Source organism: Passer montanus, unplaced genomic scaffold (assembly GCF_014805655.1).
Source record: "Passer montanus isolate IOZ18808 unplaced genomic scaffold, ASM1480565v1 scaffold23, whole genome shotgun sequence".
In the NCBI taxonomy this organism is placed as follows: domain Eukaryota; kingdom Metazoa; phylum Chordata; class Aves; order Passeriformes; family Passeridae; genus Passer; species Passer montanus.
Genome location: NW_024366926.1, coordinates 8,366,209 through 8,385,505, shown reverse-complemented (window position 1 = coordinate 8,385,505; position 19,297 = coordinate 8,366,209). Strand labels below are relative to the sequence as shown.

The 19,297-nt window shown below is 40.6% G+C and overlaps 1 protein-coding gene across 2 annotated transcripts in view; it reads left to right on the top strand.

Annotated features, from left to right (window-relative positions):
• Positions 1-19,297, top strand: part of DKK2 (dickkopf WNT signaling pathway inhibitor 2) — a 111,091-nt gene that overhangs the window by 45,965 nt on the left and 45,829 nt on the right. The window contains exon 1 of one of the 2 annotated variants that reach the window (XM_039710708.1): positions 17,321-17,356. The exons of the other annotated variant lie outside the window; for it this stretch is intronic. The gene's annotated coding sequence lies outside the window, so the exon portion shown is untranslated. Of the gene's footprint in view, positions 1-17,320; positions 17,357-19,297 lie in introns of those variants that run through there. 2 annotated transcript variants of the gene reach the window in all.

Sequence of the window (19,297 nt, the reverse complement as noted above, 5' to 3'; positions counted from 1 at the left end):
GCTCCATAAAGGGCTTAGCCAGCTGTGGGATGCTGAACACACAAAAATCCCATTAATTTGTGAGAGAATTGTTGATCTTGCCCTTTCTCTGGATGAGGCTGTATATGTTCCTAGCTAGATTGCTCCAGAGACCTGGCAGTGTGTCTGGAGGGCATTTTCCTAGGCTGTTACTCAAATATCTGCTTGCAAATATGCAAAATATTCCCAAAGGACAGAATGTTGTTGGTAACATGACACACCCTCCCACCACCCCAGAGAATAATGTCTATTAAACCCTTTTTAATTAGTTGTGGTATTATAGATCCTGAGCAGTGCATATTCACAAAACTGTTGTGAAGCCACTGTCCTGTCCCATTTATCCCTAAGAGGCCTTTGATGCTCTTGGTCCTATTCCGTGGCTCACCAGTGCTATTCAAGTCATTATTTAGGCTTTTCAAAACCTACCCTCAGGCTCTCAGCTTCTTTGAACATGCCTCAGCTTTTCCAGTCTCTGAGCCCTTTCTTCATACTCTGTACCATGGAAGACTGTTGTGAAACACATTTTCTGCATTCTTATCCCTTCAAGGGCTTCCATATTGAAATGTTCTCCAAACCACTGTATTTGAGGATAAAGCTCCAAAGTTCTGAAAGCTCTGATTTTATAGACTTGAGGGAATAACCGAGTAGGACCTTAAAGGGGATCATCTGTAGAGTTTTTTGAACAGCAGGCTTTTGGAATGGCTTTGTAAAAAATAAGGTTTTCAGTTCAATATTTGTTTTAAATGAAGAGTAGGCCTCTTGCAACAATTGCAATAACTCAGTGACAAATAATCTGTTTCCATTGTCATCTTATTTTGGGCTTTTAGAAAAATACATTGAAGATATTTCTTCTGGAAAATTGACATTCTGAACAGCTTCTACTTAATTGATTAGCCCTAGTATTGAGGTGTTGGTAAGAGTCAGAAGAGGAGAGTGGCATTTTAGAGAAGAAAAAGGTTGGATAGCTGAAACTCTTTTTATAGTTTTAGTGGGAAAGGAGTTGAGGCAATGGATGGTTAGAAGGAAGAGCTTGCAATTTGACTTCTGTCAGCCACAGAAAGCTGAAATGTGAGGGGGCTGTCTTCAGCTAGAATGCTTGCTAGAAAGACAAGGATTTAGCTTAATTTGGACAAAGAACTGAGGACTGAGTTAGGTCTTCAGTAGTAAAAATAAAGTACATTTCATATTTATGTTTAGTGTTTATTTTCTTCTTGACATTTCCCTCCCTTCACAAAACACAATTGAATATAGTGGATGAAAGCAGAATTTACCTTAAAATTTGATTTGATGGATTTTTCTGAATGAAAAGCATTTAGGTTGCTGCTCCCTTCTTCTACATATGTAGCAATACAGGATGCACGGATATAAATGTCAGGCAGCTGGGAGCTGTTTGTTTTTGGAGAACTGGAAGCTCTTTGAAAACTGCAGGAGTAGATATGTTTCTGAAGTTTTATTTCATTGTTTAGCTTTCTGTCATCCAGAAGTGCAGTGTTTACTTAAACGTTATACAAGCTCAGTGTTGTAAATTAACAAGTACTGTTGTAAATTAGGAGTCTTGGCTTTAAACTGCTGGACTCAATGTTATAATTGAAAACATCTCTACAAACACTCAGCTGTTGAGTCCTAACTTTATAGAAATACCTTGATTTCAGAATATGATATTCACAAGCAGGTCTGAAATGTTATGCTGAGCTAAACCTGAGGTGTACCTGAGGTGTACATTTGAATTTTTTTTCAAATGAAATCTGCCATGCAAATCTGAGAAATCCATGCAATCTAGGGTTTGATGCCCTCTTCCTGTGGCAGAGCTCCTGCATAGCTCCTGTGTGTGTTATTGATAAATGTGTATAGAGCCCCAAGCATTAGATTTTAATTTATATGGTTTAAAGATTGTCTTTTCTTTCTGAAGGAAAGTTTATGACATTGACATTCATGTTTCGTGTCAATTTCTCCATCCTGCTGCATGTAAACACAGTCACATTGAGAGATGGAGATGGAAGCTCAAAGCAAGACAGAGGAAGATGTTGGAGGTAAGGTAGCTCTAACCCTAAATAAGAGTTAGCCAATCCCGGAGAGGTGCGTTTTGCAGTAGAAATGAGATGGAATAGAAGGAACACGAGCAAGTCAGCACATTAACACTGTTTTGAAGAGTACAACTGCACAAAGAATCAAATAGGTAATAAAAGACAAAGCAGAGCTGCAAATGTCTTAGTAAGTAAAAACACCCTCAGTATGCACTCTTCATACTGTGATCTCTGTTCTGACTTTAAAAAAGAATGTATACATTTTATCCATATGTGATGGAACTATTTATTTAAGAGGGTAGTAGAGCGTGAGCAATGGCAGTGGAAATGATTGAGCAGTAACAAGATAAACATTTGCCATACAGAGATCTTACTTCCAAACAGGCTGTGTGCTTTCTGTAAAAAAAATAAATAAATAAAAGGAGATTTCACATAATCACAGAATTGTTAGGAAGGGACCTCTGGATATCATCTAGTCTAACCCCTGCCAAGGCAGGGCCACCTAGAGCAGGTGACACAGGAACATGACCAGGTGGGTTTTGAATGTCTTCAGAGAGGGACTCCACAACCTCCGTGGGCAGCATGTTCCAGTGCTCTATGTAAAGGAGTTTGTCCTCACGTTGAGGTGAAATCCCTTGCATTTTAGTTTATGGCCATTTCTCTTTGTCCTTTCACTGTGAACCACTGAAAAGAGTATGGCACTGTCCTTTTGGCTCCTGCCTTTTGTAAGCATTGATGAGATCCCATCTCAGTCTTCTCATCTCCAGACCCCAAATCTGGGTCCCAGAAAAAGCCCAGCTCCCACAGTGTCTCCTCATAAGAGAGATGCTCCAGACCCCAAATCCCTTTGTGGCCTTCTGCTGGATGTGCTCCAGGATCTCCCTGCTCTCTTTGTACGCAGGAGCCCAGAGCTCCTGGACACAGCACTCCAGATGTGCCTCACCAGGGCTGAGTATAGAAGGATCACCTCCCTTGACCTGCTGGCCACACTCTTCCGGATGCACCCCAGGATACCATCAGCCTCCTGGCCACAAGGGCACTGCTGGCTTGTTTCAAGTGAGAGATGTAAGAGATGCACCCCAGGATACCATCAGCCCTCCTGGCCACAAGGGCACTGCTGGCTTGTTTCAAGTGAGAGATGTAAGTGAGAGGTTTCTTTAAATGATGCTGCTTCAGTGATGGTTTTCCTTGTCTCAGGTATTAAACATGAGGCATCACTTGAAACCTAGGATGTTTCAGAGAGTAAAACCAGTCTTTCTTGTTTCCCTCCTCATGATGGTAGAGTGTGGGACTTTGAGGTTACTGAGTTTTGGGGAGTGATTGTAGGAAGGGAACGTCATGTGTTGCTTTGTTTGATTGAAATGATGGCTCAGGCGTTTTACCTCCAATTCCTCAAGGGATGAGCTCCCACAGCTGCGTACATCCCTACATAAGCTCTGGGCAAAATTGCTGGTATTGCAAGTGTTGCAATTTCTCAAATCATGGGACAAATACTCAGTTTTCATTGCTTTTCTGATATTTGAAATTACAGAGGCAGCTACTGCCCTGTTTTTCTGTTTGTGTGTTAAAACCCCACCAGTTTACCTACATGCGGGCTGGAACATGCCACGTGGTGTCCCTGCTGGTATTGTTCCTTGCTGTGAGAAAAGATGGTTTGCTCCCCAGCTGTCTCCTGCTTCCCTCACTACAAGAGCACTCAGCTTCCATCCTATACCTTGGAGCAGGATGTGGCTGAGGCCAAAACCACCAAGGGTGATTTTGCAGCTTGGAATTTCCCCATGGCTGTTGTGTCCATCTTCTAAGTATAGAAGCAGAAAAACATTCAATTCAGCAATTGCTTTTTTTAAGAGCTGATTTTAAATGCTGAACACTGCTGGTGTGAACTCAGCTTCATGTCATTGCAGTGATGTACCATGATTTGGTTGAGCACCAGGCCTGTCTGAGCTCACAAAACATTTGGACAAGGCTTTTAGAAACATGTCATGATTTTTGGGGCTGTGCTGTGCAGTGTTGGACCCTATGATCCTTGTGGGTCCCCTTCAACTCAGGAAATTCTGTGATTCTATGATACCTGCCCACTTTGTTGGCTTTTGCTGAGATGTTTTTTGTGTGTCATATATCTTCAGGAAACTAAAACACTCTGTGAGCTGCCATACACTATTTTTCAGTTTTTCATGGCAAACAAAATGCCTGTTAAACCTCAAGTGCCTCTGTTAGGATGAAGTTGCATGTGAAGTTACAAGGCAGTTACCAATACATGACTTCCTCATGTATTGGTAACTTTATTCCAATAACAAATAAAGTCAAGACCTCTCAAGTGTTAGCCATAAACATAAAACCAGACTCTTATATGTGGTTGCAGAGGTGTCAGAATTAAATTCTTGCAATTCAAAAGGGAAAGCAATTTAAACAATATCAGAAGAAACCTGAACCATGTTTTCAAGCCTCCATTTAAGTATGCTTCTTACTAAAAGAGTTTATATAATTCTTGGCCTCATTAGAAGTCTAGTTAAACAATTTTAATTTAGCAGCCAAGTGGAAAAAAATTAGTTTGCTTTCTGTTGGCAAATTGTAACACTCAGGTATGGTCAGTTCTGGCAGTTCTAGTCTAACACACCTTAAGAAATGCATTTAAACCCTTTTTTTCTGCCACTTTTTTTTTTTTTCATCCAGCTATAGGTAGCAGCTGATGTAGCAAAGAATGTAATCAGGTGTAGTCAAAATTGCTTCCAGGGTGAGGAACCATCGTCTCTCAAAGCTAGAGCTATGAATTTTCACATGGTCCTATGGAAAGCTGAACCAGCTCAGCTGAAAGATGGCATGGGAAGGGAGGGAGTATGAGGAAGGAGTTGCCTAAACTGGCCCTTATGCTAAAAATTGAAAATCTGGGACTGGAGCTTCAGTGTATAGGTCCGTAGCATGGTGGCTTAGCTGGCAAAGCCAATTTCCTTGTTCCTGCTGTGCCCCATGAGCATTCAGAGACTCACCCTATCTCACGTGCCACCTAAGTTTTTTTCCCGGAGTTAGTAATAACCTTTCTACTATGCTTGTGGAGCTTAATACACAGCATGTAAAACATGAAATTGGTCTGTCTTCCTATGAGTCTTTGTGTGTGAATTCTTTGTCTTAACTGAGAATTTTCTAAGTATTGGTATTGAAGGGGAGAAGTGCTAGAGCTCTCTGGATGTTATGTGTCTAGTGATCATCCTTCTAGCTCCATTTGTTTTACATATCAGTGATTTTATGTAAGAAACCACAAAACAAATGCTTTGTGTGCACTGAGGAGAGCAGCAGACTGGACCTCAGCCATTGCTGCATGGAGCCCTCTGAGCACTCATTTACCCTGCAATGCAAATTTGCACTCTTTTGCCTGCAGCCTATGCTTTGCTTGTACTACAGGACTAAATATTGACCTTCTTCATTTCCTCTCTTTGTCACACTTTGTTTATGGCTCAGAGGCAGCACATGGAGGGTGGAGAAGCATGCATTTTTTCCTGCTTGTATTAGCCATTGGGTCTAGATCAAGAAATATGTGATCAGCGTTTATTGAACATGATCAATTGCAGACAAGTAAGTTCCCGTCGCTTCCACTAACATTTTTCCATTTAAACTCTTAATTCTCCCTCTTGTGACCTCAAAATGGGAATTTATCAAAATCTGCTAGCATTTGAACATTTCTGATGTTATAGACAGAGATTTGTGGGTGTTCAGGGCCTAGAGGATCTCAAGCCAGACCGGCAGATTGCAGGTCTGTTAATGTAAACTTTGGGGACTGTTTTTACAAAAAGAAACACTCATTTCAATAAAAGCTGACTCAATTTTCAGGGTTACAGGCTAAAATATGTGCCTGTACTGAGCTGTGTAACAAACAGAACATGTAAACTCCCGTTGAATAAGCCAGAGCAAAGGACCAGGGAGACCTCTGCTCCAGTGCTGTGTTTGTTTTTTAAGAACCTGAATCATATTATGCCTGGTGATTTGTTAAATTTGCATTCAAATTTGAGTTCAAAGCTGAAACTGTGGCCAGTCCAAAGTCACCTGGAGTTTTGCCTTTGACTTCAAAGGGTCACACTTTTTATCCAGTTCTACAGTTGCTGAGTGATTTGAAGGAGCTCTTTTTCAGCTCCTCCGCAGAGACAGGTCTATTTGATGTACAGCTCTCCACCATGGCAGCAAAATCCTTTCTCTATGAGGTTTCTGTGCTTCTCTCACTTATTCCTTCTCCTGAAGTTATAAATCTCCGTTTAGGGCACCAAAATCCTTCTCTGCATTCAGCTGGTACTGATTTCAAGGATGCTTCAGGTAAAAAAAACCATCAGCATAATTCCTGTTGTCAGGCATCTTCCCCTATATATTAAAAAAAGAGAAATTGATCTTTTCTCTCTGTCATGCTTGTTTGTTAGAAGAAAAAGCATGCAAGAAATATCACTTGCATCCCCAGAGCAGTGACCAGAGACACTTGCCATCATCCTCCATCCTGTCCCTCTGGGAAATGTAGGACAGGTAGGAGGACTGCATAAAATGGTGATGTGAATGCACCCTAGGGAGTGATAGGGTAGGTCCCTTTTCATGTCCTTTTCATGTGGGTTTTAAAAGTCACCTACAGTAACTTAGAACTGTCCCACTGCAGTCCTCATGGCTGAAATGCCTAACTATGCAAATAGGAAGGATAATTAATAATTTTTCTTCTTCCTTCCTCCCTTCCCCAAAACTGTTACGGAGGCCCTGGCTGTTCTCTTCGCTCAAATAATGTTTGACAGTTCAGAAACGAGACAAAAGACAACCTTTTTTTTTTTTTTTTTTTTTTAATCCAGATAATTTAATACAATAAAGAAGCAAAGACATCAAAGCAAGGAAACCATATACATTGTACAAAGCGTTGGGAATCTGTTCTCTTTTCAAAATTTTGACATGTGCTATGTACTGTGGTTACAGCTATTAAGAAAATACAGACATCTTTCCATGCAGCCCTCTTGCCATTTAAAACAATAATGTGAAATCTGTTTTGATGCTGCACAGAGACACACAGAGAGCTTTATTGCTGGCTTCAGTGAAGGTGGGTACAGTACGCTGGCCTTGTACTTCATTAGAGCACGAGCGTGGCAGTGCATGAGAGGAATGAGAGACATGCATTAGATTTATGGCACAGTGCAAGTTCTGTGTATGCAGACTGCTTTCTTGTTCTGTCTTCAGAGCTCTGCTTAACTTCTTTTGAAGCACGTTTCATTATCCTTTATTGCCTGGGAGGGTGTTTTCAGAGATTTTCCTGCCCTACACCATAAGACATAGGCAGGAATGCTATTGGGATGTAACATGGAAATGCACAGGATCTGGTCTTATGATCTCTCCTATCTAGAGGGCACCATGTAAGGCCATGCCAGCATCATCTCTGATCAGCTCAACAGTTCCTGAAACAGTTGGTGGAGGGGACAAATGTTCTAACATGCTCATAGTTTTTCAGAAAATGTCTCTTTTATGGATCAGGTGATGTCTATAAGACCCCCAAGCTTCTCTTTACTTTCAAGCAGTTAAATTATATACACACTTGAACACAGGGAGTAACAAAATTTAGTCCTCTTTGGAGGAGAGGTTGAGCTGTAAGTCATATCTTCTACTGGGATTCCAAATACAACTGCCTGGCTGGTTTATTTTAGAAGTTGGGACTGGCTTATCTCAGTTACCAAGTTGATTATGCTTAATAGGCTCAGGTTGTTTTAATTATCGTCCCCATAAGTGTTTTGCAACTGTGGGGAGATGGTTCTAGACGATAACTAAATATTGAATTAATGAGAAGGGCTGGGATACAAGGTTTCAGATGGGGAGGGATGAATGGTAGTTGTTGGGATATTTAGTTGTATTATTTAGCAGTTTATAAATTAATTATTTTGCCATAATGTGTTGCCTGCCTTCAGGTTTAGGTGAATTTTTAAGTGTGGAAATAATATTTCCACACAAATTTAATAGGCGGGCAGTGTCAAATACTGAAATCCTTCTTGCTTAGGTCGGAAGTTGAGACAACAAAATTGATATTAAAAATAAATAGGTATTTGTAAAAATGATGTGTGAAAACACTAGGTCAAGCTCTCTTGAGAAGATTTCCAAGTCCCTGGGTTATGTCAGGATCATGAACTTTCTAGTTTAGTAGGAGTATATGGTAGATCGGAAAATTTAGTAGACTGTTTTTGATACAGGAGAGAAGCTTTTCTTTCATATCAGGTGCAAGCATAATTGTTCTTCCCCCTGAACACATCTCTGCTTCTGGGTGAAAGCTTTGGAAATAAACATTCATCTCTTCTGAAGGCTTCTAATATGAGCAGTAAAACTTTGTGTGGGTTTGTATCCCTTTGGTTATGAACCATGATGGGCTACAAAAAGAAAGTAGACCATATTTGGTAAGGATCAGACTTTGTTGCTAGCAAATTTTATTCATATAAATAATGTGTCTTATTGCTATAAAGTATTGGCTAAAGAGACAGGCTAGACATTGACTAAAGAGATAGGCATCCATCAACAACAAAACTGTGAACCAGACCAAGGGAATATAAGCAAAGGAATGGGGTTGTTTTCATCTTGAATCTTTAGATGGATTCCTGAGATTATTTAGTACTCTTTTAGTTGCTTAAGTTCCCATTGAACTTGGATTTGTCTTGATCTAGTCCATTCCAGACATTGTTACTTAATCTTTTACATATCCCAAGATGTCACTTGGATTACTAACCAGACTTTTTTATGCTGTCAGCCATAATTTCCCCTGGAATAACTGCCTTGCTGCATCCAGATAAACATCTTTGTATGAAGAACATTTATTGTTGCCCAGCATGGAGAAATTCCTGCTCCTACTCCAGTTGGGATGACGAGATTTTCAGACAGCAATATTAACTCATAAGTAAACTCTTACATAAAGGATATAGACTCATATTAAAATCATATTTATAATCTGCAGATATTCCCTGTGGAAGGGGGATTTTAGGACCGATGCATCTCGTTGGGTTGGTGAGCCCATACTGTCAGGCTGAAATACATTCAAGCCACCTGCTAAGTGCACAACTGACCTAACACAACTGAAGGAGGACTTGATGTAATTGTATGGGTCACAAGTTAACAGCTGGAAAATATGCCAAAATCTAACAATTGAAAAGGCATTTGCTATGCTGCTTTTTGGTATGAAGCTGGTAAAATGGCAAAGGAGGGAGTGCCAGTTACTTGTGTTGCATAACTGGATACAACAGTTCCTCATTTGTCACATGAAAAATTAATTTAACATTTCAAAAAAGCATTTTATACTTTTCAGATGCGACTGGGATTCAAAATGTAATATATAATCTGTAAGTCAGAAGTTGATCTTTCTGATGTATTATGTCATTTTTGAGCATATCTGAAGAAACTGGATTAATTTGAAATTTCCCTCTATCTTTTTATTTGTTGCTGCTTTTAGTATAACTGTTCTGCATTTTTTATTAATTATGGAGAATGACGATAATAAAATAGGAATCCCATGTTCCTTACATCTCTAATTTCTATCATGGGAATGGGATATTTCATTATTACCATTGGCAGTAGTGACAGCAATTCTTACTTTCTTTATATGAATCAGGCTTTATTAGCATCAAGCCAAATATTATGGATTATGACAGAGTAAGACTCTTTAAGCATGTGGGTAATTGCAGGGGCACAAATAAGCAAAAAAGAAACTGCAGTATACTTTGGGTAACCCTGTGCTTTAATCCAATCCTGTAAAGTTTCCAGCACATGTTAAACCTTGCTCATGTGAGTGGTGCAGCTGCTGGCTAAGAGCTGAGTTATGTATCTAGAGCAAGAGCGTGGCTTTAAGGGGAAGCTGCCAGTCTGTGGCACAGGAGGCACATCTGACCTGTGAAATAACTCCACATACCTGAGAGCCCCTGAAGAAGGTGACTGAGTATCCTCTGGTCAAGTGTTAGCAAGGAACAAACCTGCTTGCTGCAAGCACCATTTCCTCAACACCAGCTGGGCTCCATTTCCAAGTAGCTACTGCTTAAAGGGGGACAGATGAGCTCTCCTAGAAGGACATGACACAGAAGATCCTTTCCCAGGTCCTCATGTTGGAAAACATTCAGAGACGTGCCTCCGTCCACTTCACTCAGTGGTGTGTAAGGAGGGAGAGATTCTTTCCAAAACAGGGAAGAGCATGGCCAAGCCATGATGGTACTGTGTATATTAGTACATTTCTTACAGCCTCTGGGCATTTATTTATTAGTTTAGAAATATTTTATTTTCCCCAAAGAAATCTGAAAACATTTAGGAAAATGTTCTTGATATGCTGTGCCTTTGGTACTTAGCTGAAGCACAAGGGCTTTAGTAGTTTCCAAGTCTAGCTTTCCTTTAAATGCTGCTCACTGGGCTAAGTATTTCTATTCCTTAATTCAGAACATTTCCTTTCCTGGACTCAAAAAAAAGGAACTCTCAGAAAACTCGAAGGTGTAGAAGACTTAAGCATAAAACAAGATGAATACCTTTGGGAGGAAAACAGCACATGGGTGTGTAAAGAAGCATGTCTCAAATGAGGTGGCCACTGTCCCCCTACAGAGATGCAGTTGTTGTGTAGCTCACTAGAGGGCATGTGGCCGTGCTTCATAATCCTGAAGATAAAGAAATTCTTGTTAAATGGGGTGGGAGGTGGGTGGGGGGGGGGAGTCTATGAACCAGATATTGCTCCATTGCAAGCAGAAAATGTTAAGAATTGCACCCACTTATTTTACTTGCTCATTCGAGTACATTCTTTGGAAAAGATGTTTAGATTAATATTGCAGTATGCATATAATGGCTTTTCTTTACCAGGGAACGGAAGCAGAGGTATGTGCTGCAATTTACTCTGAATTCATTTTATCCTATTCTTTTTCATTGCTGTTTTTTCCTGCTGTTTCTCTGGGAGAAAAAAATGTAGATACCATAATGATCCTTTCTTATGGAAGCTGCCAGAATAAACAACTCAGATATTTGCCATAAATATTTCAGAATATCTAGCATTTCTATTTGCAACCACTTAATCTTGTACACATGTTAAAGGAAATCAATTTTTAAAAACAATTATTTTAGATTTAAGTTTTCTTTAGGCAATAGAAACTAGAGGACCTGGTTATTTTTAATATGCCCCTACCTTGGAGCTTTAAAATATAGAGGCATTTGGGTCAGCTGTTTTCATTTGCTGTATAAACAACCCCTAAATCTCCCGAATTTCCTAAGTATTTCCAGTTGTTTTCAGTTTTGGGGGTAAAAAAGGGCATAATCTAAATAAGTCTAGAAAAATCAGTTTCCCCCTCATTTTTCTGTTGTGTCTCAAAGAGTGCAAAGCTCTTTGTCCTTTACAAGTGTGGCGAGTTTGTATTTGCTGAAGCAAGAGGACACAGGTAGCACCTATCAGTTAAGTATGGACGCAGAATGAAATGTGCTCAAGGACATTGCTTTGGGACCCCTGGGCCAAATTCTGGACTACTTCACTTAGCTTTTGTTTTAGCTCAGACTCTTACTAGTACAAGCAGAACTTCGTTGAGCAGTGGCCTGTGTTTTTCTAAAACATTGTTCCTCATCATCTAATTCTAAGACTGGATCTGGAAAAGAGGCAAACAAAGAAAAAATAAAAAAGTCCAGGAATTCTATATGAATAGACAGTGAAGGGCACAGCAGAAGGGACTCTAACTTAATTTTTTGTTGAGGTTTTTTGTTTCATCTCCCATCCATGTATAAAGAGGCAAGTGGTGAAATGTTTGTGTGGTCCCTGAGTGGCCACTGGAACCTGTCAGCTCCCTTCTGAAATGCAGTTCAGTTGAAACACAGCTGCAAATTTTTTCTCCCTGACCCGTGTCACTATCATGGCACTTCTCTGGTTTTTTGTGTGCTCTGGGTACCAGTGTCTGGTTAGCATCCAGCCCCACCTAAGCTTCCAAAGCCCTTTAATTTGCCTTCCACCCCTGATGTATGCACTGTTATTTTTCTGAGCTCACTCCTCTGCTCAGCCACTGTGTCACCCCAGATCTGCCTTTGCACAGCTCACGTGGCTTTTGTCTCCTGCACTGGTAGTGTAGCCTTTGTGAAGTGATAGCTCTGAATGTCATGGGGGAAAACCATAGTGCGTCTGAGCAGAGAATGTTAAAAGCAGAAGGGAGATAAAAAGCTAAAAATTAGAGTACATTACTCTCCTTTATAATTTCTTAAGGTTCTCTATTTCAGCAGTCCCTACAGAAAGCTCCTGAAAGATGCCATGGCTGAGTCAGAGGAGAGTAGATCACACTGTGGCTTTAATTGTAGCATAAAAAGATGTTCACCACAAACATATGGAAATCAAATACCAATGGCTATATACTATACTCCTCTCACACCTTTCGTTTTGAATGGCCTCCTGTTTGGGCCACAACCTGTGGTGCCCCCTGGACTGCAGCCTGGTGGATTTGAAAAACCGAGGGTAAGGGTCACACTGGTGCTGCTAGCAACCGAGGTGGGGCAGCTGTTGGGGCAAACCACAAAGCCTCTTGGCTAGGCTGCAGCCAGCACCAGCCAGCCTGCTCAAAAACAGCTCTGTTGGTTCATGAGACATTGCCCTGTGCTCTCCTCATCACATCTGCCACCTGGAGAAAGGATGTGAAGCTGGCGGGTGGCTTGGCAACAGCAATGTCACATAAAAATCTGCTCTGGGAGATGGGACAGTGGTGGTAGAGCCTCTGCAGAGCATATTTGTCATGTAACAAAAGTCCCTGGGTATATTCTCCATCTCCTCTGCATTAAGACAGAAAATAGCTGGGTTTAAGCTGAGGCACTTCAAAATTGTATGTCAAATCAGCTAGTTACACTAATGAAGGGCTGGTACCAACCACCTCCCAATGTTACCTTACATTCTGACTCTGAGAACATAACAAACCTGATGCTGTTCAGCCATAATTGAGAAAAAAAAGTAAACAAAAGCAGTCTCTCTGCTGAAGAAAATTGATTTGATATATCAAAGTAGCAGCAAAACTTTTTTCTTTCCCCTATATTGTTTGCCTTACTAAAGAACCCATTCTGCATCTGCCATGAGCATTTGGATGGTGGGTTGAGATCACACTGAAAGTCAGGGTGGCCTACATCAGAAAAGTTGCATTTCACAGAACATTTGCTATTGATATGTTGGGAAAGTGTCAGACTTGTGGGAGGACTGGAGAGTATTTGCATGATACATTAATAAGAAACAGTTTAGTATACTAGATTACTAAAGCATGGTTAATTTTGAAGCCAAAGCCCACACATTCTTAACTTCGTTTCCCAGCTGAAGAGCCAGTGTGCTCTCATGTATTGTACAGAAACTGGAGTGTTGTTCTTTGAAAGCAAACCCAGTGTTTAGAAAATCCAAAACTGAGCTAACAGCTCAGCATATAGGCATCACACAGGATGTTATTTTAAGCTGTAATGGAGAAATGTAAGTACAGTCAGTATCCGTATTTGCAGCACATGTGTTTTGAAAAAGCAGGTTACATGCATTTTTCCTTTACAAATCTTATGAAACTGAGATAGTTTCATTTGTCTTGGGAAGTTCAGTATCTGATAAGCTGAGGGAGGTCTGCTCAACAGTTTCTAGAGGCTTTAACAAGCCAGTTTTGATGGCGAGCTGCTTTTTGAGACTGCATTCCTCCTCCCAGGAGCATTTTGAAACAAAATTTTCTGAACTTCAGAATTTAACTGACTTTAAACAAGTTTGCTGTACCACATCCCGAGCTACTGTACTTGTCTTCTGGAAGCAATACTCATCTTTCCCACCTTGAGAAAAGCACTGGGCCTATGGGAATGTATGTTTTCTAGAGCTATTGGTAAATAATGTATTGAAAATGCGGTCCTATTTCCTATGATCATATGAAGAATTAGAAATAGAGTAGATTAAGTTTCTTCTCATTTTAATCAATGAAATAAAAAAAAATACAGCCTCCAAGTCAAAACTGGGGTGGCATTGTTGCTGGAGAATGAAAAAGCTATCGAAAGCAGCTGTGATAATCTGGTCAGCTGTAAATTCAATGTTTGGGAGCTGAGAATGTTAGATTCAGAGGGACGTTGCAGGTGAGTAAGTTTTAATAATCTTGATTTGTTTTTTATTTTTTTTTTTCTGGGAGGGATTTTTCTCTCTTTGATAATGAATGCATGGTAACAGTGGCTTTCATTGAAGCAGCAGAGCTCCACCACCCAGATCTTCATGCTGAGCTTGTGCCTTACAGTTAATGTTGCTGTTGCTCTTGAGTTGTAAATGGTGTCCCCTCAAAAGTGCCTTAGATTCTCACTCCTTTGGTATGTTAGATTTTTTACATCCCTGTCTGAAAAATACCTAACTCTGGGAATAACCATCTGGACTGCTTTGATGGTTTGTTGCTGACCATGTGTGTGGTTGTGTGTGGTAGCAAATGAAAAAACCAGTCTCAGCCACTGATTAATAAATAGTACCATGCAATTTGGGAGGGTGTTTTCTCCACAGAGAAGCTCCCAGCTCCTGCCCCAGAGATACTGAGTTGATGATGATCATCTGTAAACTGGTGGGGACAGATATAACAAAAAAACCTCACATAATAAAACCATGAGAAGGTTAAATGTTAATATTAAAAAAACTAATAGAACAGCTACATCACTAAACTCAAATTATTTTTACTTTGATTATGCACAGAATCTCTGAATAACCTTATCTTGTTCAGTTTTAGATAAAGTGGTTTTATCACAATAGTGTTCTTGTGATGTATGAAGGCATGGATATAAAATATTTTTTCAGTAAACCTATAAAAATTTAAATATTTATATCAGAATTGATGCTTTGCTTTAATAAGAACTACAAGTAGAAGTTAGCACTTTATTTTTTTATTCATCATTCCCCTGGTTTCAATGTTATGGGTTACTTACTGTTGTTTTGTGAAAAATTCCTAACCAAGGAAGACTAAGATTTAGCATGTCTTAATACCATATTGTTTTTCATTTGGTATGTAAAATTGGGAAGATTGCATAGCCTAGACATAGAGTATGGGGTAGAAGTGAGATATTCTTTCTCACTAGCAATCAGAGCCAAGTCTAGGCAGATACACAGAAGTAAAAAAATGGAGATTTGGAAAATATAAGTTAAATGTCCAAAGTTGATCAGACTGGTGAAGAAAACCAGAGTCAATGTATTCAGCTGCAGGTTTGAAACCTTGGGGACACCACCTGCAGTGCTGTGTCCATCTCTGGGGTCCCCACCACAGGAAGGACATAGACCTGTTGGAGTGAGTCCAAAGGAGGGGCCACAAAGTTGATTGGAAGGATGGAGCACCTCTCATATGAGGAAAGGATGAGGGAATTGGGATTGTTCAGCCCAAACCAGTCTGTGATTCTGTGATTCTATTTAAACTCTTCTCACCCCCCATAAGTCATACTTAGATTATTATCTGCTTCACTTTTTATGTTGACTGTCTTAGTATTTACCGTTTCTTAGATTTTTCTCTCTTCCTAAGAAATTGAATTCCACTGTTTTAATAATTAATTTTCTCTCTACTGATACTTTCTACAAAATTGAGATGGCTAGTAGCACCTTTTGTTACAGTCAATCTTTTAACGGGTATTCCAAAGCTATTATTATTATTGAACTGGGCAATATGAGTGATTTTAGTACCTTTTGTGTCAGGACACAAGTTTATATTTCAGTCTATGAACTAATGCTTCAAACCTCAAGGGAAGAATAAAGGATCAAGTCTGGGCTGAAAGAATCAGAAACTTGAAATGAGTATAATTCTAAAACCTAACATTTCCATGTTTCCATTAATTCATTATGTTATGCTCTGAAAAAAAAAAAAAAAAGGAAAGTGGAATTCAAAGACCAAAGTCCACAGTTTTCTACACACAAACTAGCATTTCATCTAGATTATAGATGTAAATAAAGTTGCAGCTTGCTCCTAGGACATAAAAAGCAAAGGTCAGATGATGGAAATAAAGGGAAAAACATGTAAGTCTGTTTGTTCTGCATTTCTTGGCAGCTAATATATTCAGTATTCTGGTACTTGTTATGTAGAAAAATAGAGCTGCCTATTGTGGATAACAGCAAATAAGGCAAAGGACCAGTTTTGTTCCTCTTGTAACTCCATCAGTGTCAATGCACTTAAACCAGGAATTCATTTAGCAGGGGTCTCTGAACCACCAGCTGAGGTTCAAGTGCTAACTTCTTCTAAGACCCAGAGAAGTTATGCTGAGTAAAGCTGGCAAAAAGGTTCAATTAACCCTTTCAGCTGGAAAATTCTGGGACAGAGCTCCTTGTATCATAGCACAGTGCTAGAAGGAGCCAAGCCTTGGGAAGGAAGCTAAGGCTGAGGTTTACATAGTCATTGTCTTTGAATTACCAAAGGCCAGAGTGAGGCTGGCTTACCAAATGCCAGAATGGGAGTAAATTTAGATGCTCCCAGGATTATTTGTGCTTTGAGCAGTGAAACAAGCTCTTTTCTCATTAGCAAACTGGGCTGCTCACCAAAGAGGAGAGTCTCCCTTTTCTTCCCCTTCTCACCTTTATTTGTCCTTTTTTTTTTTACACTGAGAGTAAAATGGGGAAATACTTACAGCCAAGGAAATGAGTAAAAATATACACTGGCAAGGGGAAAACTGCAGCACGTTGTTCTGACCCGTAACCACTGAGCTTCACAGTTGCTCACTGTCACCGCTGCATTAAGCCAGGAATGAAGCCTGCATAGTTCACTAAATGGCTACCCTAATTTTACCTTCTTCAAAGATTTTAGGGAGAAAAATGTACCATAATCCTGCATTTTGCTCCTACTTTATTTTAGCAGCTATGTAGACAATGTCTTCAAAACAATATGGACTGAACTCCTTTTTTTTTTTTTTTGCTGTCCACTCTCGGTGACTGATAGATCAAAGAGATTGGTATCTTTAGTGCTACCTTGAGGTTCTTTTTTCTCTGCTATGCAAGCAGAAAAATCAAATACAGTTGTATTAACCTGTTAGTAGGACAGATTTTCAGTCTGTTTAATGAACTAACCATTCAGCATAAATTTTTATATTGTGGACAAGGAATTTTTGCCCTGTCATATTATCTCCACATTCTAAAGCAATATACTTGTGGTACAAAAACTGAGGGGGAGGGTGGCAGAGGAGTGTAAAGAAGCTTATTTTAAGATATTTATATCTTTATTTTTTAGGTATTTTGAAAAATAAAGACAGGACAAAAATTGAACAGTCATACAGAGAAGGAAGCAACCTCAATCACTGACAAAGCAGAGAGTCTGTTGTTACCCTGAGAGTGGGATATTTATTACAGCCTCTAGATACACCATCCTAGCTCCAAAACCATATATAAGGTAGGTTTGAAAGACAAAGCATATGAACAAAGCTATTTTTACATTTGGTCTTTTATACAGTCTTCAGTTGTGACTGCTGAAGACAACATGAAATCTGTTTATCAGACAACATGAAATAAATGTAATAAAAAACAATCAGTTTTTTCAGTCCTTATTATAGCTAAGGTTGCACAACGGTTTCCATTCTAACCCTTTTTAACCTCATAATTTTCTACTGCTTTCATTTCAGAGAAGGGAATTTTCCTTACGGTTATTTTTCTTTGGAAAGTTTGAGTAACTTGGCTCAATATTGCTAAAAATATTGCAAAGAAAATGGGTGTATGTAGGCTTGCTAATTATAGATATTTTTCTTGTTTTAACAACTCTTCAACATATGCAGCTGGGGGAGGGAGAGAGGCTGAAATTTCAGCTATTTCCATATCAAGCCAGCCGCCTTTCTGAGCTACCGCGGATTCATGTTTTGGTTTGTGAGTTGTGATCCTCTGGAAAACCACGTGCTGAGCGTTCCCAGTGTAGCTCACATACATCCTCCCCGCGGCTCTTGGTGCTGGGGAAAGCTCTGGTGGGGCCAGCAGCATTCCTGCTCACACACACACACGGCAGGAACACGGGAAATACTGCCTGGCCATTGCTCTGAACATGTGGCTGGCCCCCAAGGAGACTGGGGGGTTTAGCTTGTAGCCTCCCAGCGGTGGGAGCTGCCCCTTCATTGTGTTTTGCTGAAACTTTCCTTCTGGAAAGGACTTCTTTGTCTGATCAGTGCTAAAATACATGTGGCTTTGGGAGCGTGGTCAGGTGGCTTTTAGTTAACTGACATGCGGTGAAGGCGTTTTGGAGAAAAAAATGAAATGGCTCAAAATAATTTAAGATGACCTATTCTTGCATTGGCTTTTTGAAGCAATGTTTATCAGTGGTTATTAATTTTGATGGGCTGGGAGTGCTTTGTCATCCTTCCAAGGAGTTGGTTATTCCTGCTCCAAAGGGTTAATTGTTGTCAGAGAGGTTGATTGAAATCCTGGACTGTGAGCAACCAAGCTAGTCACAGCACACTGTGTTGTGAATTAACTCTGACACCATCCTGGACTGTTTTAATCAGGAAAAGGAGTTATTTATGAGGAATAACTGTAACATTCAGTACTCATCTTTTTCAAAAAATATCAGCGGGAGAAAAAAATATAAATAAGAATTTCAAAACAGTTTTATTGCATCATTTGTCTTCCTGCTCACGAGGAGCATGGTGTTAGGAATTAGACCCAAAAATACAGAAATCAAAGGACGTGATATTTCTCCTCCTGTTTCCGTGCCCGGGGTTGCAAGCTGTGAGCCTGCCTCCCTCCGGGCTGCGGTTGTGCCTCCTGCTCGGGCTGCAGCTGGAGCCTCCTGCCGCCGCTCAGCCGGGTCAGGCGCCAGTGACACCAGTGCCTGTGCCTGCTGACACTTTGGGGGCGAGGGGAGCCTTGGGAGAGGAAGAGGTGACCTGGGGCTGCTTGATGTGGCCGGGCACGACCTCAGCGCCGGGATGCTCCCGCCAGGGGTGTGGTGGTGGCAGCTGGCAGTGCCACCGCTGGCAGTGCCACCGCTTTCAATGCCACCGCTGGCAGCAGCTCCCTGCGCCGCCCTGCAGCGCACCGACAGCGTGTCCCACCGCCCTGAGCCTAAGAGATGAAGGCAGAGGAGGAGGAGTTTGGCTCCACTGGCCGTGTGTCCCAGCATTTGCAGCAGGGTCTCCACGGCTCGCAGGGTTATGGCTGTGCCCTTCACACACCATCTGTCAAGAGGGAAAGAGAAGCAGGAGCAGGGAGACAGTTCCTGGGGTAGGAGTCCCACCTGTGGACTTCAGTGCGACACGGCATAAGCTCTAATGAGGGGTGGGATGTAGAAATGTTACTTGTGGAGAAGGGGTTTGTGGCGGCCATGGGTTGCATTACTGTGGATTTCTGG